A 23,478-nucleotide genomic window follows, 5' to 3' on the forward strand; every position below is an offset into this window, starting at 1 on the left:
AACAGCGAACGCATTTTGGTAACATTAGAGGTTTTTCACCGCCGCAGCAACAAAACCAGCCGGTTAGCATACATAACCAACAATGTAATGTACAAGGTCAACCATGCTTTAATGTTTCGCCGCCTACACGTATAGCGTCAGCTCCAACAAATAGTAACGCACAGCAACAAGGAAATAACTACGTACAGAAAACACACCATTTCAATTCCTATCGCAATGCACCGTATAGAAATGACTATCATGACAGACGTAAAAATAGTGAGCACAATTTTCAGCGTACATTTAATAACAGTCGGTGTTATCAGCAGCAAAATCATCCGCAACAACATATTATCATGAATGAACCAGACAGTAGGTATCATCCCGAACGCAATACGTCAGGAAGAAATAACAGAACAGTACAAATAGTTGAAATGCCACAGCATCCTCCCGAAAATAATAGCACGTCAGATAGAATTTGACTAAATTCAGTACAGGTTGCATCTTCCAGCAACGTAAGCAATACTTCAGATACACAGATTCTTGTTCACGAAAATGTTATTACTTTTGACTACATCCGAGACACTCTTTTGCAGGAAAGACCAGTTATTCAAAAAACCATTTCGCACCCTGTCATCGAAGTAAAAATTGGATCATCCAAATATTTAGCAGTAATCGATTCTGGATCTCCTATTTCAGTCATAAATGTGGAAACTTTCAACGAATGTAACAAAGAGAATAGCTATCCTACATTACCATTAGGCAAAACTAAAGTAAAAGGATCAGTATCTGGTAAAGGAGTAGATGTTAAATTACAGACACATTTATCATTTTCTATTGCAGGTCATACATTTCACTCAAATTTTTGGATTGCTCCGTTATTGACGACAGATGTTATTTTAGGTACGAATTTTCTGGTACAACACGACGCAATTATTGACTTTCAAAATTCCTATTTAATGTTAAAGGATGAAAATGTACAACTGGCTTTAGTATTTCAGCACTCTTTATCTGCAGAAGAACAAACAATTAATCGTACAGAGGTCATTTCCGCATCACGTAACATAGACTCATTCCACATTGTTAACAGATACGTACGTACACAACTACAATACTCCAGACGAAGCCGAGTATGACGTTATACAGACGATTTCTGATAACGTTAAACAGAGTAGTGCAAATACAGACGACGAACGCACACAACTACGCAAAATTCTTTTACAGCAAGCTCCAGTTTTTGACAACGTTCCTGGTGCTATGTCCGGTTTTATGTATGAATTTCAAGTTAAACAGCACGACACATTTAAAGCCAAACATTATCCCATTCCGTATATTCATAGAGAACAAGTTAAGAAAGAATTGCAAGATATGCTTGACCAAGGAATTATTGAACCGGCAGTTAGTCCGTACATAAACCCGCTCCATATTGTTAAGAAAAAGGATGGTTCACTTCGCCTCGTACTTGATTCGCGTCACATCAATGACATTATTATTAATGAAACAGATCGTGCACAGACACTAGAAGAACTTCTACAGAACTTTCATGGTACTGCTATTTATTCCACATTAGATTTGAAATCGGGATTTTGGTAAATTCAACTCCATCCGGACTGCAGAAAGAACACGGCTTTTCTCTGTTTTGGTGACTGTTATCAATTTTGTAAAATACCGTTCGGTTTAACTATTTCTTCAACAGCATTTATTCGCGGTTTCAATACAATACTTCCGACAGAACTTAAAGAATCACAACGTATGTAGACGACATTCTTATTGCAGAAGCTAACTGGTCTGAACACAATCTGATTCTTGAACAACTGTTACGAACTTTTCGTGCACAAGGACTCACAGCTAATCTCAGTAAATTGCACTTTGGCAAAACTTCTATAAAATTTCTCGGACATGTAATTTCAGCAGAGGGCATTGCGCATGACCCGGAAAAACTTCAAGCTTTACGTGACATTACTGTTCCTACGACGAAGAAACAGCTACGCAGCTTTTGGGTTTAATTAACTTTTTTCGTAAATTTATTCATTACTCTGCTTTAGACACCCCTAGATTATGTCAATTGACAGGTAAAAACACTATTTGGTCCTGGGATAAGCAAGCACATTCTGAATTTATGTCCAGAAACATGCTTTGTTGAATGCACCACTTTTATCACATCCAGATCTTACTAGAAATTTTTTCCATTGCCACCGACAGTTCTAACACCGCTTTAGGCGTACACATTTTTCAGGAAGTTGAAGAAGATGGCACTACAGTAATTAAAAACATCGCCTTTGCGAGTCGCATTCTGTCACCTGCTGAACGCAATTATTCTGTTACAGAATTTGAAACATTATGTGTTGAATGGGCATTTACGAGATTTCGGCATTTTCTTTATGGAAGACATACAACCGTTTACACAGACCATAGAGCGATACAGTTTTTACTTTCCGCTAAATTTACACACGACAGATTAAGCAGATGGAAACTTTATTTACAAGAATTTAATTTTACAATTGTTCACATTCCCGGTACACAAAATATTGTAGCAGACGCACTATCCCGTTCTCTCAGCAACAATCAGCAAGACATCGCAACCAACTTCTGAAAAGCAAATTTCAGCGTCATGTACATTCAACAAGTTGCATTTGAGAATTTCATTCCGTCGTCATTACAAGACATAGCACAAGAGCAGAGTAAAGACAACGTATGGAAAGAAATTAAACACCTTTGGCAAGATAGGAATAATGTTACCATTAGAAACCATTACACTGTACGCAATGACATTCTGTTTCGCCGCTCTCACCCTGACAGCAAGAATTGGTTATTATGCATTCGTGACGAACTTGTTAACAAATTAATCTGGTATACTCATTTAGGTTACGCACATTACGGAGCCAGAAAATGTTTTGTTATACTGAGACAGAACTGTTATTTTACCAACATAGAGAAACGTATTCGACGAGTTTTAGCGTCATGTAAAATCTGCCAGAAAGCTAAGTCAGATACGACTTCACATATTCCTCCGTTACATCCCATTGTACCTGTTAAATTGAGACACATGGCCGCTGTAGACATTTTTGGTCCGATTCCCAGAACTAATAGAGGTTTTTGCTACATCTTTGTCGCTGTTGAACTCACTTCAAAATTTGTTACCTTCACTCCGTTACGCAAAGCTACTGCTAAAACTGTTTCGAAAGCATTTGTAAAACATTTTCTATTTCATGTAGGGCATGTATTGAAAGTAATTTTCGACGATGGATCACAGTTTCGATCTGCTATATGGACTCGTATGTTACGAGCTAGAAACATTTCTCCGATCTATATATCCAGGTACCATGCTTCTTCGAACCCTTGTGAACGATTAATGAAAGAAATTGGTAAACTGTGTAGAATATACTGCCATAAAAAACATATTGATTGGGACACACACATACTCTCATTCCAGGATGTAATTAATTCCATACCAAATGAATCTACTAATCTATCTCCGACTGTTATACTGAAAAATGTTGAACCACGTAGCAAAATTAAAGAATTAGTAACATTTCCTACATCGTGTCGACTACGACACCATGAAATAATTGACACTGCGCTGAACAACATCAAACGTGCCGCAGACCGCCGGAGAAGACGGCAAAAACAGGTTTGTACACGCCGTGACTTTCACATTGGACAGAAGATATTAATACGCACACATTATTTGTCTAATAGAGGAAAAAGTAGATGTAGTAAATTTGAGCTTCTATATGCAGGTCTAATCGAATTCGCAGCATTCCTCAGCCCAATGTAGTACACGTCGAAACTTTGAGAACCAGAAAAACCAAAGGGAATCACCACGTCTCCAACATCAAACCTTTTATTGAATGAACATACTTTATGATTTATCACACTGTAATGCCATTTCCTGATTTTTTATGACCATTTATGCAATTATATTCACATGAACACTTACTGATGATTATCGTATTTTTTCTTGGCAAGTGCCCGGCACGGTAAGGTTAGCAGGTCGCTTTCCTTGTCGTTACACATCAGACCGTGCACATTTTTCCAAATAAACTTACACATTTTATGACCACTTATGCAATTATATTTATGTGACTACTTACTTATGATTATCGTATTTTTTCTTGGCAAGTGCCCGGCAAGGTAAGGTTAGCAGGTCGCTTTTCTTGTCGTTACACATCAGTCCGTGCAAATTTTTCCAAATAAACTTACACATTTTATGACCAATTATGCGATTCTATCTAGTGACATTTAATTTTGTCAAATTCTTTCTCCATTAAAGTCTTCAACTCTCGCCTCTATCAACTACACAACATACAAACTGAACAAAGAGAGGCATTTCTCGTTGTTACACATCAGACCGTGCACATTTTCCATTCTTCATGTATATATGATTGTTTTACTCTTTTGTTTGTATGCACTATGAAATATTTAAGATATAACAAACACCAGTTGACTTTGACATTTTGCCTTATGATATCTCAACATCGTGACTATTTTTACATTTTTTTTTTTTTTTTGCTGCTACATTGTGATACTCTGTGTACATTTTTGCATCTGAACACTGTCTATGTTTTTTTGACATATTACGTTTTCTGTCATGCTATGCTGTATGCTCAATTATATCACTAGAAACCAGCTTTTATTTAATGGGTATATGATTTAAATGCAAGACATTAATCATTGTTCATCATTTTCAGAAAGAAATAACGTGTAAAAGAATTAAATTAAACAGAGATGGGAATTTCGCCTTCGCAATGAACGAAAGAAGATACAATACCTCGTCACGAAGAGTAAATGGATCAGAATTAACAAGCATTAACAAGAATATACTATACACATCGTATGATAGCAGTCTTAACTAATTTTTTCTTTCAGAATACGAGGCGATTGATGCAGGCTGTCAGACAGAACTACACATCTTAGTTTTAGTGATGAAATATGCTAGAAATAAGGAACTCTATACTATGAATAGTTGTATAATGAATAATGAAGTGATTTTTCTGCAGATGATAATGAATGGTGATGAATAATGATGCAGAATATGCTAATATGGATAATGAAGTTTTTCTTTACAGGTGATGATAATAATGGAATTATGTTGATATCGATAATGAAGTTTTTCTTTGCAGGTGATAATAGTAATGATAATGAAGTTTTTCTTTACAAATGAGGATAATGTTGAAGTTTATGTATTTATGGTATGTAGTTATTTTAGTATTTGTTGCAGTTCGTTTTGACATTATGTCTTATGTCGCATGGTGTGATGACTGAAGGTTTTGGAAAGGACAGCTAGAGAACATATATATTTTTTACACATTTCATTACCTGTTAATTCGAAGTTCACTACTTTTCAGCATAATATGCGTTTCTTCTTTCAGTTTAATAATCCATTTTTTATTTTTTGCAGGAGAAATTATTCATGAAATTAATGTACTATAAGCAGTTGGTCATTAAACCTGTGTCATTCATGAATGTGATCACATATACTCTATTTGTTTCATAACCTTGCTACAGCTGACTCATGACGAATGACGTTATACATCTTCATTTGCAGCAATAAGTCAAAAGCAAATATTGTTATGCCCCAGCAATTAATTATGGATCCCAACGCAATGCATTGCTAGCACAAAAAAATGTATTACCAGTCCCAAATAATGATACCTATTTAAAAGAGTTATGAGTAATCCTGAATGATTTTTTTTCAACCACAGACTTGAGTAATAGTTACAGTATGTTACATTTTTAATTATGTCTTATGTCACTTAAATCATGAGTTCTAAGTAATGGTGAATGATATTTTGTAATAATGCATGCATGCTCTACACTCTTTAACTCCTGTTTTGACTCATGACATCTGATGTTTTGTAACTGGCCAATGAGTGCCAATAATTATTTTTAAATATGTCATATGTCACTTGAATGATGAAAAATGTTTTGTAATATTCAATACTTGCTGACCAATGAATGCCACTGTTTCTTATACTTTAAATTTGTATTATGTCACTTACATGCTATATATATGAATACCAGTAGCTTGATGCTACACTCATTAACTCCTGTTTTGACTGATGACTTCTGATGTTTTGTAACTGGCCAATGAGTGCCAATAATTATTTTTTAAATATGTCATATGTCACTAGAATGATGAAAAATGTTTTTAATACTCAATACTTGCTAGCCAACGAATGCCACCGTTTCTTATATTTTAAATTTGTATTATGTCACTTACATGCTATATATGTGAATACCAGTAGCTTGATGCTACACTAATTAGCTCCTGTTTTGAATGATGACTTCTGATGGTTTGTAACTGGTCAATGAGTGCCAGTGTTCTCTGTAAACAGATAATGTATGAACATTATTCTGTAATGCTTCATACATGGTACAGAAATGTTCAGTAACTGGGCGATGAGTGCCACCAATTACTCAAATCAGTTGATAGACTAGTGTAATTCTCAATGATGACTGGCATAAGACTTAATGTCCTTCACCTTCTGACCTAATTACCAGAAATTACTACAATATCCCTTTTTCCTGTCTATCCTCATGCTCATGGAGCACTATATTTGGTTTTTGCACTAATTCTACGTTGCTGTACCTTACAAGCACGTGGTGTTGACACGATATGCTATCCACCACCTTGAGCGATGGAGATGTTGTTATGGTCCCACTGTTTGGTGTACCTAATGTACTACCAAAATGATAACATGGAATATTACTACGACATTTCAGTGTCTTGGCTACACTGATTAATACTTCAGGAAAAAGAACTTCAGATTGTCTCACTTGGTGTTGTGCTTCTGTAGAAATATATGGACTTTCAGTGCAGCTGCGTGCAACCTAATGTGCTACAACCATGATGCAATCCTTCCCTTTCCTATCCTAGTTCTTGTAAAATAATAAAAAAAACTACAGTGCGTGTGCACTTTTGATTTGTATTCATTGCGTATACATTTTGTGATTTGCTGATATATTCTGAACTACAGTGCGTGTGCACTTATGTTATTTGTTAATATGATTTGTATCCATTGTCTATACATTTTGTCATTGCTTGACATGTTCTGTACTCAGTGCATGTGCACTATATTTTATTTCATGTTCTGCACATATATATACACTCCTGGAAATTGAAATAAGAACACCGTGAATTCATTGTCCCAGGAAGGGGAAACTTTATTGACACATTCCTGGGGTCAGATACATCACATGATCACACTGACAGAACCACAGGCACATAGACACAGGCAACAGAGCATGCACAATGTCGGCACTAGTACAGTGTATATCCACCTTTCGCAGCAATGCAGGCTGCTATTCTCCCATGGAGACGATCGTAGAGATGCTGGATGTAGTCCTGTGGAACGGCTTGCCATGCCATTTCCACCTGGCGCCTCAGTTGGACCAGCGTTCGTGCTGGACGTGCAGACCGCGTGAGACGACGCTTCATCCAGTCCCAAACATGCTCAATGGGGGACAGATCCGGAGATCTTGCTGGCCAGGGTAGTTGACTTACACCTTCTAGAGCACGTTGGGTGGCACGGGATACATGCGGACGTGCATTGTCCTGTTGGAACAGCAAGTTCCCTTGCCGGTCTAGGAATGGTAGAACGATGGGTTCGATGACGGTTTGGATGTACCGTGCACTATTCAGTGTCCCCTCGACGATCACCAGTGGTGTACGGCCAGTGTAGGAGATCGCTCCCCACACCATGATGCCGGGTGTTGGCCCTGTGTGCCTCGGTCGTATGCAGTCCTGATTGTGGCGCTCACCTGCACGGCGCCAAACACGCATACGACCATCATTGGCACCAAGGCAGAAGCGACTCTCATCGCTGAAGACGACACGTCTCCATTCGTCCCTCCATTCACGCCTGTCGCGACACCACTGGAGGCGGGCTGCACGATGTTGGGGCGTGAGCGGAAGACGGCCTAACGGTGTGCGGGACCGTAGCCCAGCTTCATGGAGACGGTTGCGAATGGTCCTCGCCGATACCCCAGGAGCAACAGTGTCCCTAATTTGCTGGGAAGTGGCGGTGCGGTCCCCTACGGCACTGCGTAGGATCCTACGGTCTTGGCGTGCATCCGTGCGTCGCTGCGGTCCGGTCCCAGGTCGACGGGCACGTGCACCTTCCGCCGACCACTGGCGACAACATCGATGTACTGTGGAGACCTCACGCCCCACGTGTTGAGCAATTCGGCGGTACGTCCACCCGGCCTCCTGCATGCCCACTATACGCCCTCGCTCAAAGTCCGTCAACTGCACATACGGTTCACGTCCACGCTGTCGCGGCATGCTACCAGTGTTAAAGACTGCGATGGAGCTCCGTATGCCACGGCAAACTGGCTGACACTGACGGCGGCGGTGCACAAATGCTGCGCAGCTAGCGCCATTCGACGGCCAACACCGCGGTTCCTGGTGTGTCCGCTGTGCCGTGCGTGTGATCATTGCTTGTACAGCCCTCTCGCAGTGTCCGGAGCAAGTATGGTGGGTCTGACACACCGGTGTCAATGTGTTCTTTTTTCCATTTCCAGGAGTGTATGTATATATTCTGTGAATGTAAACTTAGTTAATTAGGAAAAATTTGTTGCTCATGGCAAGTCCAATTGACTCATCATCGCTGTCAAATTTTTGACCCCCCCCCCCCCCCCCCCCCCAGTGGAGGGTTATGTAAGAGGTATGCGATGTATGCGCTGCCTGCAACAGGCAAGACTTAGGAGAGTCTCTGACCAGAGAGCAGTATGTAGTTAGTTGTTGCTTGTCGCTAGTCGGCAGTAGTCTTGAGTAGTCAGCAGTAGTCTTCAGTAGTCTGCGTGAGTCGGCAGTAGTTGACAGTAGTCTGCGTGAGTCGGCAGTAGTCGGCGCGTGTCGGCAGTCTGCTCTGGTCGGGACTCTGGAGGATGAGTATTATCGTAGAAGGTAAAGAAGCAGCCTTGCGCATATCTAATAATGTATGTCAACTGTCATTCAATTTCTTTTAAAAATGCCCCAATATTAATTTTTATAATATAAAGTAATTTTTTTTTTAAAAAAAAGCATTCATTTCAATTTAAAGATTTTATTCAGTGGATTATCTTTCCTTTCATGAATCACAAAGCATAGGCCAGCATTGCACGGAGCTGTGCCGAAAATTTTTTATGTAAGAGCAGATATATTTGCAGTTTTTATTGAGGTAAGAATTTTTGCTTTTATTCAGAATACAGGGCCGTGGCGCAGCGCTACTGTCGTCATAAAATTTACCAGGTCACTGAATTTTTTTTTTATTATTTTGGTGTTTAGGAATTTTTCTGTTTCGAACTTAACATTAAATGAGAAAAGAATTTTGTGGTTACATTAAATGTGAATGCATTTCTGCACGGAGACTATAAATGGGAACCAATTTTGTTGAGAGGTTACATTAAATCAGAATCACAATCATTTTATTATTACGTGTGGGGAGGTTACAACCTTGGTTACTGGCTCGTTTGCTGACATAGGTGTTGTGCACCGTTGTATTGTATTCTTGAAGAATAGTGCCGTAGTTAAGCCTTTTGCTAACCCATTACCAGAGTCGGAAAACAGAGAATCTGACCGGGCCCCTTAAAGCGTGTCAAAAGTTGAAACAATAATTTTGCCTCTGCGTTGTTCATTATCCCAAAATTCCGAAGACACACTAGGTTCGTCACCTTAACTGCATTAGGACGGGCACCTTCACGGCTATACTAGCGTGTTCTCCGCTGTGGCGCTGTATGCTTTGCACTATATCTACCTAATCTCCTTAGTGAATAGTTTGCTTGACAACAATACTTCAAGACAGCATGAATTAACCAATAGGGAGTTGGTTCTAAACGCAAACCTCAGGCCAGCACTAGTGTCCTTGTTTGTTTCATGTTTTTTGATAGTGAACGATAACATTAGCGATACCAAAGTCTCATCCAAAAGTTTATTCTAAGCAATGGTAACTGATCAAAGCCCACCGCAAATTGTGGCCTCTGTGCCTACGACTCAAAAGGGTATTGCGACGTCGTGGTAATAGATTGTCGGATTCCCGACCCGAAATAAAAGTCCTTAAATACTCTGTATGCGCGTGCTGTAGTATTCCTAGATACCAATGATGATATCGACCGAAGATGCCATTTATCCCCTTTAACCAGTGTACCAGGGCTTGTATTGTCGCAATCCATGTATTAAACAGTTGCGAACGTTAGAAGAAGCATCCACGCACACCAGTGCTCGTTCAGAACCGTGACTTCGGAAGCTGACCCAGAAAATCGATCCAAAATCTTCCAACCGTTTTTCTACTGGCTTAGAGGCCTACGTCCTTTGCTTTGTATCCCGTTACAAACTTCTAGCACTTCAAGATTAGACGCCATAGGAAGTATTTTGAATTGGAACCCGTGTGCGAAAAAGTACCGCCTCCGTGCTACAGCCATTTGAAAACATTCTTTCTAGGTAGGTATGCAACAGTGCAGTCATGTGGGCGGATGTCTACGTCGGATCGGCTGATGTCATTTGACTTCTGTTCTACCTCTGTGACATGGATCGAGCCTCATTCACGTGTCCGTGAGTTTTATAGCAACATCATTGAGTACACGTTTGCAGAATACAACGCCATTATCCTTCTTTACGGCGAAGCTCACGGCAAAGGAACAGCTGCTCCTCGTCTTTATCAAAATCATTATCCACAACGTCCGACTCCAACGCATACCCCCACAACGCGCGTGCAAAAACACACGCACACACACACACACACACACGCACACACACAAACACACACACACACACACACACACACTATATCTAGACTGAGCGAATGTATTTTTGTTTTCGAATTTTCTAGTTTTCCTGCTACGCTGAAACTTTTGACATTCCAGGCTCCGCTCATAGAATGTTATCCCATAGTTGGATATTCCATCTTTTTCTCATGAGCACTTCCCCCGTGGCAGCCCCTACCGCACATGCGAGTGGGGACCAATTCCAAACATTTTGCCAATGGAGAGATCATCACAACACGTTTTCAAATACAGGTCACGTTATGTATGTATACGCTGCATGTCTCCATTGCTTTCTGCATCCTCATGCCGTTAATCATTGCTGTTTCTTCTGCCCTTTAGGGACAGTTTCTCACCCTAGGGCAATAGCGTGCCCTAAACTTCTGTCCGCTCCCCCGCCCTGTTTAAGAAGGCCGTTGGCAGAGCGAGGGTGACTTGTTAAGCCGACAGTCTTCGGCCACCATTGGCGATGATTTTTATTCAAAATATTAGGCTGCGGCTGGTTTCGAACATTAAACGTCTGGTGTTTCGATTTCTAGTCAAGGACGCTACCCCCTGACTGCAGGTAAACAGTCTACATTTACCGTGAATGAAAGTGTAATTTTAGCAGAGATGTCTTACTAGTGGTTCACCGTTCGCTTCCAGTTATCGCCACCATTCCCAACTCACATCCCGGCGAAAGAGTTGGCGTGACTTCCTGAACTTTGCGTAACCATTTCTTCCGATGCAGTAGACGTCAAACCCATGTTCTCCACAATAATAACATGTATATTTTCTTTGGATACTGTCAGGTTTCAGGTGCAGAGAGGTAGGCCGACAGGCGCTTCTAAGACAATTATTGCTTGCCAAATTTCGTGTGCATGGATCTCACACGTTACTGTCATTTTACATGCGAAAGATATTCATGAACTATATATTGGTGCCGAGGGTTTAATTAATGTTTGTATTTAAGACAAAAGTTTACAAAACCAAGGAAACAACTTCACCGCACAGCCGGACGCTACGAGCAGAAAACTAACGTTCAGTTTTGGATCACCATCTTAATAAGTCATTACTCACTGCGCAGTAGTCAAATAGTAGTTAAACAGGCCCATTTTTTCAATTGCGCTATGATACAAAAGTGCATTTGTGAGTGTCTGTGTCCATTAAACTTTAAGAGTCCGGTAGCTTATCCAAAATGTTTTATGGCGCTTAAGAATTATACATTCTGCATAGCGTGAAGTCTCAGGGCAGAACTACCACTACTTATGGGAGAACTGATTTCTTTTTATCACAATATAGTCTTTCAGTTGTGGTAGAAAACCGTTCATCACCTCAGTGAGCATCTTTATATGGGGGATACCATAATGTATCATACTCTCCTCTGGGAAACTGTAATTGAGATAACTGAATCTCTAATTTAGCTTTTTGTATTATTTTGATCTTGGTCCTACCTGTGGATATTTTCCACTAGAGTACAAAAACTAACTTTCGAGGAAAGTTGTGACTGTTACTGATAGGAGGTATGGTGCCAAGACCCCCTAAAAAGTTTTGAGACTGTATCTCCCTAACCAGACACTAAATAATACCAACCGCTGCATCATGTTGATCCAACAATGTCACGCTTTCTGACATTTTAGCATAACAAAACGTACAGGAATTAGTGCGATTTGGCGACGTCTCCAATCCGCTGCATCATTTAAACTGCATATTATCGTAATACGCAGGTATAACATCGAAATTGGCCAAATGCGATATGTTAGCATCTTAAACATTGTTCGTTTTGCTTGTGTCAAAGACAGTAAAAATCTCTCATTACCAATGGAAAATCTATATTTGCGCCGAAATAAAATAACACTCAAAATTATCTACATTATTTATCTAAATACATAAACTACGAGATAGATGTGTCTTTTCTCATTGTTACTAGCAAGCTAGCCTGCACGTCTAAGTAAGCTATACTTGCAGACGAACAAAGCTCACTACACTTGGTACATGACACAATGGGCCACAAGTTAAATATTTTCACTTCTAAATTCTCTTTCAAAATACATGTGTCACTGCACGTCTAACTTGCAGATTGAGATACACTTGTTGATGACTGATTGACTTATGCTGTCACACAGTGGAAACAATATTACACAACGATGAAACAGTAAACTGGACAGTAGTTTTAACATCCGATTTAATACACCTATGGACAGGTAATAAACGAGAGGTGCTATGCTTTCAACTACTTTTCCAAATGACCCAAATATTTCAGCTATCCCTTTGCTGTGGTATTAATCTTATCTTGCAACATAAAACTTAAATGTTGTAAGTTACACAACAATTGCACTCTTCCGATAACTGACACATAATGTCCGTTTACGTCATACATACTCTGAAACCTTCTGGTATTAGGATACTATTTGAAATTAAATACCTATTTGATAGTTTGGAACTGACAACTACCGCTGCCTTGCAAGTTCATATTATTATTTTTGCCGACATGTGTTTTTTTACAGTTATATAACAATAATAAACAAATTGGTCATGAAAATATTTAATCTGAGGCTCTACTGTGCCTTGCACTGGGTGTGGTACAAAGATCTAACTTTGGTTGTGTGTGTGTAAGTGTTTTGATTCATAAATAGTACAGGTGTTTTAGACATGGAAGCACTAATTTATACCTGGAAATAACACTGTGACACCTCAAACTTGTGTGTATGTATGTATGTGTGTGTGTGTGTGTGTGTGTGTGTGTATGTGTGTTGAAAATAGCACTGTTTCACCTCACATAAACATTCCATTGTTCTAAGTTTTTGACATGTATTTGCAACCGGCGTTCTATGGACAGATCCATACTTCACAGAGCCGACAGCACAGCTGATTAACTGTTAATGCAGTAGAACAGTGATCAGCCTTGCAGTCGGCTCTGTGAAGTAAGGATCTGTTCATAGTACGTCGGTTGCAGTTACAACATGAATGAGTGCACTACCTAGAACAGTTTTTATAGACTGATGGTATAACTTATATTATGATGCGATAGCATTGTCTAATTCTTGGTTTAATCAACTGACGTTAATGATTTCGCCTAACATTATGCTGTGAATAATTTTATGAACCTGATGATGGTCACCCCTCACCATACAAGTTAAAGGGGGTGGGTATAAGAGAACTCACTTTGCTGGGGAAGTGAGGTTAACTCGTAAAGTATCGCGAGTACATAAAGATGTTTTAATGGCCTTCGAAGCTGCCAGGTAAGTTGAAAAACTAGTTACTTCCTTTTACATCCCTAAATCTGCCCAGAATATATTCCCCTTTTTTGTGCTACGATAGCAACAATTTTCTTTTGGTTCCCAGTTTTTACTCTACAAGAATTTTGACATCAGTCGGTCGTAGTTCGGCAACCGTTCTAGATCCCTGTTGACTCGGGTGTCGACTGATAACGTATAGGTCTTTTGGTTGTCTTTCGAACTTTGTTGCTTGTATCATGGCAACAGATAAAGCTTTCACAAAACAACAGGACGACCGTTAATTACATTTATCTGCCTACCTTCTTACAAAATTTGAACCGATTTGCACATGTCTGAAACACAGAAACGGCGCGCGTACAGAGCTCACAAAAAACATATTTTTTGCACGTAAAATCTCAATGAAGCTACATTTTTGAAAGCGTTTTTCAATTTAACGCAAGAATGCATTTGTATTTATTTTATTCGCTTTAAACATTTCTGCGAGACCAAATCACGTAACAACGAATTTTAGGTGCTACATCTACATCTACATGACTACTCTGCAAATCACATTTAAGTGCTTGGCAGAGGGTTCATCGAACCACAATCATACTATGTCTCTACCATTCCACTCCCGAACAACGCGCGGGAAAAACGAACACCTAAACCTTTCTGTTCGAGCTCTAATTTCTCTTATTTTATTTTGATGATCATTCCTACCTATGTAGGTTGGGCTCAACAAAATATTTTCGCATTCGGAAGAGAAATTTGGTGACTGAAATTTCGTAAATAAATATCGCCGCGGCGAAAAACGTCTTTGCTGTAATGACTTCCATCCCAATTCGCGTATCATATCTTCCACACTCTATCCCCTACTAAGTGATAATACAAAACGAGCTGCCCTTTTTTGCACCCTTTCGATGTCCTCCGTCAATCCCACCCGGTAAGGATCTCACACCGCGCAGCAATATTCTAACAGAGGACGAACGAGTGTAGTGTAAGCTGTCTCTTTAGTGGACTTGTTGCATCTTCTAAGTGTCCTGCTAATGAAACGCAACTTTTGGCTCGCCTTCCCCACAATATTAACGATGTGGTCTTTCCAACTGAAGTTGTTTGTAATTTTAAAACACAGGTACTTAGTTGAATTGACAGCCTTGAGAATTGTACTATTTATCGAGTAATCGAATTAAAACGGATTTCTTTTGGAACTCATGTGGATCACCTCACACTTTTCGTTATTTACCGTCAACTGCCACCTGCCACACCATACAGCAATCTTTTCTAAATCGCTTTGCAACTGATACTGGTCTTCGGATGACCTTACTAGACGGTAAATTACAGCATCATCTGCGAACAACCTAACAGAACTGCTCAGATTGTCACCCAGGTCATTTATATAGATCAGGAACAGCAGAGGTCCCAGGACGCTTCACTGGGGAACACCTGATATCACTTCAGTTTTACTCGAAGATTTGCCGTCTATTACTACGAACTGCGACCTTCCTGACAGGAAATCACGAATCCAGTCGCACAACTGAGACGATACCCCCCCCCCCCCCCCCCATAGGCCCGCAGCTTGATTAGAAGTCGCTTGTGAGGAACGGTGTCAAAAGCTTTCCGGAAATCTAGAAATACGGAATCAACTTGAGATCCCCTGTCGATAGCGGCCATTACTTCGTGCGAATTAAGAAGCACAAGAACGATGTTTTCTGAAACCATGCTGATTACTTATCAATAGATCGTTCCCTTCGAGGTGATTCATAATGTTCGAATACAGTATATGCTCCAAAACCCTACTCAAACCGACGTCAATGATATAGGTCTGTAGTTAGATGGATTACTCCTACTACCCTTCTTAAACACTGGTGCGACCTGCGCAATTTTCCAGTCTGTAGGTACAGATCTATCAGTGAGCGAGCGGTTGTATATGAGTGCTAAGTAGGGAGCTATTGTATCAGCGTAATCTGAAAGGAACCTAATCGGTATACAATCTGGACCTGAAGACTTGCCCGTATCGAGCGATTTGAGTTGCTTCGCAACTCCTAAGGTATCTACTTCTAAGAAACTCATGCTAGCAGCTGTTCGTGTTTCAAATTCTGGAATATTCCATTCGTCTTCCCTGGTGAAGGAATTTCGGAAAACTGCGTTCAATAACTCCGCTTTAGCGGCACAGTCGTCGGTAACAGTACCATCGGCACTGTGCAGCGAAGGTATTGACTGCGTCTTGCCGCTTGTGTACTTTACATACGACCAGGTTCTTCGGATTTTCTACCAAATTTCGAGACAATGTTTCGTTGTGGAACCTATTAAAGGCGTCTCGCATTGAAGTCCGCGCCAAATTTCGCGTCTGTAAATTTTAGCCAATCTTCGGGATTTCGCGTTCTTCTGAACTTCGCAAGCTTTTTCCGTTGCCTCTGCAACAGCGTTCGGACCTGTTTTGTGTACCACGGGGGATCAGTTCCATCTCTTACCAATTTATGAGGTATGAATCTCTCAATTTAGCTCCAGAGTAAACCATCGTATCTCGAAAACGGGCAAAGGGTCCTGAATAAAAAACAATTTCTTTGACATTGTTCATTTAGTTTAAAGCATACGGGAGGTGATCTCCCAGAAAAACTTGGTTTTGCAGCCGGCCGGGGTGTCCATGCGGTTCTAGGCGCTTCAGTCTGGAACCGCGCGACCGCTACGGTTGCAGGTTCGAATTCTGCCTCGGGCATGGATATATATGTGATGTCCTTAGGTTAGTTAGGTTTAAGTAGTTTCAAGTTTTAGGGGACTGATGACCTTAGATGTTAAGTCCCATAGTGCTCAGAGCTATTTGAACCATTTTTTTTTGTTTTTCACGTAAAATCGAAACAAACAAGATATCCTTCAGATGGTTAAACCTTACCTTAAACCATAGTCTGATACACCGGTGGACGAAATGAGAACTATCATAGTCTTACTCCAGTCCGGAGTATTTTAGGGTGACCTATCTTGACGTGAAGTTCGAATGATGCACATACAAACGGTGCCATTAGCTGAACATTAATTTAAATCTAATTAAAATCTTTTGCAAAAGGTAATATGGGTGTAGTCTTTCTCCCCTACTGTTCAATCTACACATCGAAGAAGCAATAAGGAAAATGAAAGGAAGTTTCATAAGTGGAATTAATATTCAAGGAGAAAGGATATCAATGATAAGATCCGCTGATGAATTTGCTATCCCCCATGAAAGTGAAGAATAACAGTATCTGCTGAATGGAATGAAAAGTCTAACGAATTTAGAATATGAGCTGAGAGTAAATCGAAGAAATGCGAAAGTAGTGAGAAATAGTGGAAATGAGAACAGCAAGAAACTTAATATCAGGATTGCTGATCACCAGATAGTAGAAGTTAAGGATTTCTCTTATCTTGGCAGCAAATAACCCATGACCCTCGGAGCAAGGAGGACATAAAAAGCAGACTAGCATTGGCAAAAATGGCATTTATGGCCAAAAGAAGTCTACTAATATCAAACATAACAATTAACGTGAGGAAGAGATTTCAGAGAATGTACGTTTCGAGCACAGCGTGGTATGGTAGTGAACCATGCACTGTGGGAAAATTGGAACAGAAGAGAGCAGATGCATTGATAAGGTAAGAAACGGGAAGGTTCTTCGCAGAATCGGTGAGGAAAGAAATTTATGGAAAACACTTACAAGAAGAAGGGACAGGATGGCGGGACATGCGTTAAGACATCACAGAGTAACTTCCAAGGTACTTGAAAGACCTGTAGAAAATAAAAGTTGTAGAGTAAGATGGAGACTGGAATACATTCAACTACTCTGAGATGAAGAGGTTGGAACAGTGAAGGAGTTCATGGCAGTCCACATCAAACCAGCCAGAAGACAGATGACTCAAAAAAAAAAAAAAAAAAAAAAGCTCCAGATGTTCGAATGGATATATAAATGATAAATGGTCGCTGGTCATGGATAATCTCTTCTCAGCTTTCTCTGTTGCAACACAGTTTTGTTTACCCTATTGGAAGAGACCTGTCACCAAATCGGCAGACAGATGTCATGGGAGTACGGAGCAAGAAATCTCGGTGGTAGACGTTCTGGCACATGGAGCCATATTCAGATAATGCTGACATTGGTGTAGTCGTCACCTGGGACTCCTGGAAACTGAAGTTGCAACACCCGCACAGCACATTAGGGTTGCAGTTTCCGTGACGCATTGCAAGGATTGATCCACCGTGGATGTGATGTCATAATCGCCCAACGACTATACCTAAGGCTTTAGTTCTGCTGGAGGGAAAACTTAGCCTTTGCAGATATAATGGCTCATCGAGTGCTTGTAAATCTGCCCCTTCAGATAAGCTGTGCCAGTCACTACCTGCTAACAGCTACGATGGGAAGTCCACGCGTGTCAGCACCCCGAAGAGGAGCATGAGACGCTTTCACTAGCTGTGAATCTGTTATACGTTCATAAATCCGAAAGCCTTACAGCCGATGGGCCACCTACTGGTTAACTTCCATCCACTGGAGGCTCCGTACATTGGAGCTCAGCAGTTTGTGCCGGAGTTCAGTAGCTGCCCAGCCGCCATTGTTTGTGTGGTATAATTCTGCCGCAAGTCCGACGCCCTCTGTATGCAATCGTTGCTGCTGTTTGCCGCGTCGGCAGCGCGGCTGCCTGCTCCAGCTACCACAAACCACATGTCTCAGGGCAGCTACTATATGCCTGACTCAGAGCAACACTGCAGGAGAGTTTACCACGTAGCCTCGCCTCAGTTGTTGCCAGGTATCCGGCGAGCCGCTACACGCTGGCCGTGACAGGAGGGTGCTTTCTAATCTTCACTAACCGGAACCAGCCTACTTAAATGGGGCGATGAATACCGCCTAGCATATAGTATGACGTATTCTGAAACGAAATAAATCAATGTGTGAAATTTATGATTTTATGGCTAGACATGAGACATCCACTTGGTATCTATCCACCAGTCCGCTGCAGCCATGCATGGGATGGAGAGCTGGAGGTCTTCCTCATCACAAGCCGTTCAGCCCAACCTCCCACCTTAGAGCTCATTCACTCAAGTAGAGTCACAGCTGTTACTGCCACTGACATGTGGAGGGATGACGATGCTGCCATCATAAAGATCGAGTAGGATGAGTGCAGTTTTTTTCCCCAGAAATTCAGTTCAACTTCTATAGATGCTCAATTGTGGTTTCCTATGCAACTTGTGGCAAGTGAACAGATATGGATTTCTGAGGAGCTGTTATGGGCAATGTAGCTCATTATGAGCAAGGAGTGTGACTTCTGATTACAGATAGGGGCTAGAGGTAGCCTATGTTGCTTTTCTACTATCTATTTTTTTCCTGGATAGGGATTCCATAATGTCAGATTCAGAAACACAGGGGGCTAACATGCCAATGGAGGTACAGTCTTTAGTCGCTCAGTTAGCCCAAATGGAAGCAGATAATATTTAAAAGCATAAACATATGGCTGCTGAAGAGAATACAGGGTCTCGTCCATTTTCTTCGCTCTCAGTAGATTCAGTGTCCGCTACTCTGGTTAGTCCTAGTTCAAGCAAGATAACGGAGGGTGTGTTGGCATCCATAGATGACCTGTTGTGGGTTGCAAGGCTGGGTTTCATATATAAAAGCATAAACATATGGCTGCTGAAGAGAATACAGGGTCTCGTCCATTTTCTTCGCTCTCAGTAGATTCAGTGTCCGCTACTCTGGTTAGTCCTAGTTGAAGCAAGGTAACGGAGGGTGTGTTGGCATCCATAGATGACCTGTTGTGGGTTGCAAGGCTGGGTTTCTGAAGAATGAACAGTTACTACAAATGACAAAGCTGTGCTTAATGGGGGCAGTGTTATGTATCACGAAGACTTAAGAAATTGTCTTACATTAGAGGGATTTAAAGAATTTCTGGTGCAGTGCTAGAGGAAGCAGGATAGCACCAGAATTTTTCTTGCATAATTTAGTGAAATGTCGCAGAGGTAAAGTGAATCAGTAGAACATTTTTTTGGATAGAATAAGAAAGTTTAATGTCAATACCTTCGACCTGACAGAGAATGGCGAAGCGAATGAAATTATTCTGCAGGAAGCAGAACATAGGGCGTTAGATGCTCTCCTGAGGGGACTACCGCCTGATGAGAAAGATGCGGGCTGAATCACTGAAGGACCTGACTGACTTCATCATGGTAGCCACAGAACTCTTTGAGATAGACATACTGACAACAGTATGGGATGGAAGGAAAGCCTTACCTACTAATCTGAAGCTTTATCAATGCGGACATTTGGGTCACTTTCAGAGGAAGAGTCGGCAATCGCAATGTAACAATTGTGGAGTAGATGTAGAATTAAGAGGCAAAATCATCACCTGTGGACTGACGGTAATGTAAACTCCAAATCCAAAAGCATAATTCCCGTTAAGTCTCAATGATGTGTAGACATATGCAGAGGTGGAGAGTTGCTTCATTGGCGTAGCAGACGAATGACAGAATAGCTTACTGTTGGACACAGGGGCTCACGTACCTGCGGCGAGTTTGTACCTCTTGGGGAAGAGGCGGTTAAACCCCCTTACGTTACAGGTTTCATGAATTAGAGGATAACTGATGTGATGTCGCTGGGTTCAGCAATATTACGATTTCATTCGGAACACGACGGTTCCGAAAGAGTATGGAAGTTCGATCCTGAGGTTAGATTTCTCTTATAACCGTTATGCTAAAATTGATCTTCAGCAACGCACGACGGAACATGTGGGACGTTGTTCCAAGTGGGGAAATGAGTTGCCAACGATGCGCTATAGTAGGGTTCGTTTCTTATGAAAGAAAAACCAACTAAAGTTCGTGCAACACTATTAAGACTCAATTAGCATGATAATGTCCTGCAAGGCACCTGGAAATTACTTTGGGTGATTGTGGAAATGAAACTGCCTCTAAACGTATTTTGTGTTGTAGAACCACTGGACCAGAATGACGATTTAGATGCATCACAATGTCATGTACGCAGGGTTATTGTATGCATGCAGGTAGTGGACGCTGAACGAGTGGTTCCCGTCAGTGTGGATAATTTCAGCGCCGACGATATTAGTTTATCAAAAGGATTGTCAGTAGACACTTAAGCAGTTCTATATAAGAATGATGTAGACAGGTCAAGATCAGATCCCGATCTATAAGCAAACCATGAGTAAGTCTTCATTATGTGCGAAAGTGGAACATCCTGAAGGAGTGGACAAACAAGCAATGTAGTAACTATTGTAAGAATTTGAGAAACTCTTCAATCCTTGTGGCAACTCCAGTAACGCAGTAAAAGTTTCTTACTGGACATAAGTAACCAGTGACCTCATAAGTCACTTCGGGAACCCTATCATTTACAAGCAAATAAGGCAGAATTCCTTAACCAGCAACTGAACGATGGAATACAGGAGTTTGCGATTTGCAACTATTCCTAGGGGAACTAGACCGGGTGTGGGGCCCATAGGACGTCCAGGCACAGCAACACTCTTTCAAGAGCAGAGGGATATTGGATACTGTAAGGTGTTATGAGCAAGGCGATCTGAGGGTGTGATACGAATGGAGCTGCGAGGAAGTGGTTTGTTAATCAGTGGCATAACCTTTTATGTCTAGGGACTCACTTCCCATCTTTCGGGAGCCATCACCGAAAGTACCATTGTAAATGTGACTCATCCCTTTTGTATCGGCTGAATAAAACACTGGACGTGGTCGTAGCCTGAAGCCTAACCTACCCATTGAGACACTGGAAACCGACCTTCTCTACTCACTGGACCAGCTAATAGCAACTGCGAAAGGATTCATTGCTGCAGAGCACAACGCTTGCAGGAGTACCATTGTGACAGACGCCACATAGTCTTGATGTTAAGTAGTACTAGAAAGCAGTACTTATTGGAGCTGAACAGGTCGCTTCAAAAAGTCATAGAGCCAGTGAAAATTAACTTTGATACTCAAAATACTCACTTGATACGTTTCGGATTTTGCGTCTGTCAGCTTACGTTACATATACATCTAATAAAACTCGTATCCTTCTCTGAACTTGGATATCTGATAATCGAAATAAATTCGAAGCGCATAATGGTTCAAATGGCTCTGAGCACTATGGGACTTAACATGTATTGTCATCAGTCCCCTAGAACTTAAAACTACTTAAACCTAACTAACCTAAGGACAGCACACAACACCCAGTCATCACGATGCAGAGAAAATCCCTAACACCGCCGGGAATCGAACCCGGGAACCAGGGCGTGGCAAGCGAGAACGCTACCGCACGGCCACGAGCGAAACGCATAATGTTAGCAATTTGTATGTCAGTCATTTTTCACGGGCTGTGACTTTTTTAAGCGATCTGAGTCGTGGCGAACAGGCATCACCGTGCTACATCGCCTCTTGCCGCGATATTAGCGTGTAGTTGGCGAGGATCAGAGTCCACAAGTATCTGCTGCCATACCACATCCACTTGGAACTACTCACTGACGGGTGGAACTCGCAGAGCTATCCTATTACGGATATGTTGATTGCTACGTTTCTTTCGGTGTTCGAAATATTTCCAGACATGGCCTATGCGTTTAAGGTCGGTGCTTTATTAGCATTGTTAAGGCAAGACCGGGGTACCTGAGTGTTAATCAAACCGGGAACAAAGACATCTAGCTCAGTAAACATGGCTGTTGTATTCTAGTAAGAGGGGGAATGTCAGAATCATACTTGACATAAAAATTTAGAAGAAAAAGTAACGTTTGGTCATCGTGAATGTGGAAATAAACATTTGGTTCATGTTCGCGGTAACCTGAACCAGTGGGACTAAGTTATGCTACGAAAAAATCCCCCTAAATTAACAGAATCACTTCCAGCCTCAACTATACTTTCCACAAACGCTGATTAAATACCTCATTCGGCAATAGGTGACCTCATTGCGCCAGAGAAAATCGTTACTCTATGGAAGACACTATAGGCCAGCAGTCTCCGCATTGTTTGGTTCATTGAAGACGTGAAGCTTTATGTACCTCCGTGATCGATGGCGTTTTGCGAGGTAACTGACTCCAAACATGTACTGCGTGCAGTTCCCTTCGCACTGTTCGCTCGGAAACGACGAGATGGATCTCCGTTCACTGACGGCGGTAATTCCTTTCTACTTCGAAACCGATTGTCACTGACAAGGCGTGACACTCGTGTCCTGTCTCTGTCAGGAGTATCTGTAAGTTACCAATATCTCTAAATTGCAAGACCATTGACAAGCTAACAGCACCGGAAAGAAGATAATTAGGGTCACATCAATGCACTCCTTCGAGCATATATACAAATACTAGGTCGGAGCGCCCATGTCTGTGTTATATTACAAGGCAACACATCCACCGTACATGACTCATAAGACTGAGTAGCCAAACACGCCCACGCAACAAGCACGTTTCCACTGTAATGAGGTAAGTCACTCTTGCTCTGAAAGTGCCGGCGAGAGGGTACGGAGTCTAAAAAAACCAAACCCAGATTACACACTGTGGGGGAGTAGAAAGCAGAAAACAACAGGCTAAAAATCATGTCTGCCAGCGGAAAGAGAACTGGGTAGTAGCACTACAGGCC

The sequence above is a fragment of the Schistocerca nitens genome, chromosome 4 (assembly GCF_023898315.1).
Source record: "Schistocerca nitens isolate TAMUIC-IGC-003100 chromosome 4, iqSchNite1.1, whole genome shotgun sequence".
Classification (NCBI taxonomy): Eukaryota; Metazoa; Arthropoda; class Insecta; order Orthoptera; family Acrididae; genus Schistocerca; species Schistocerca nitens.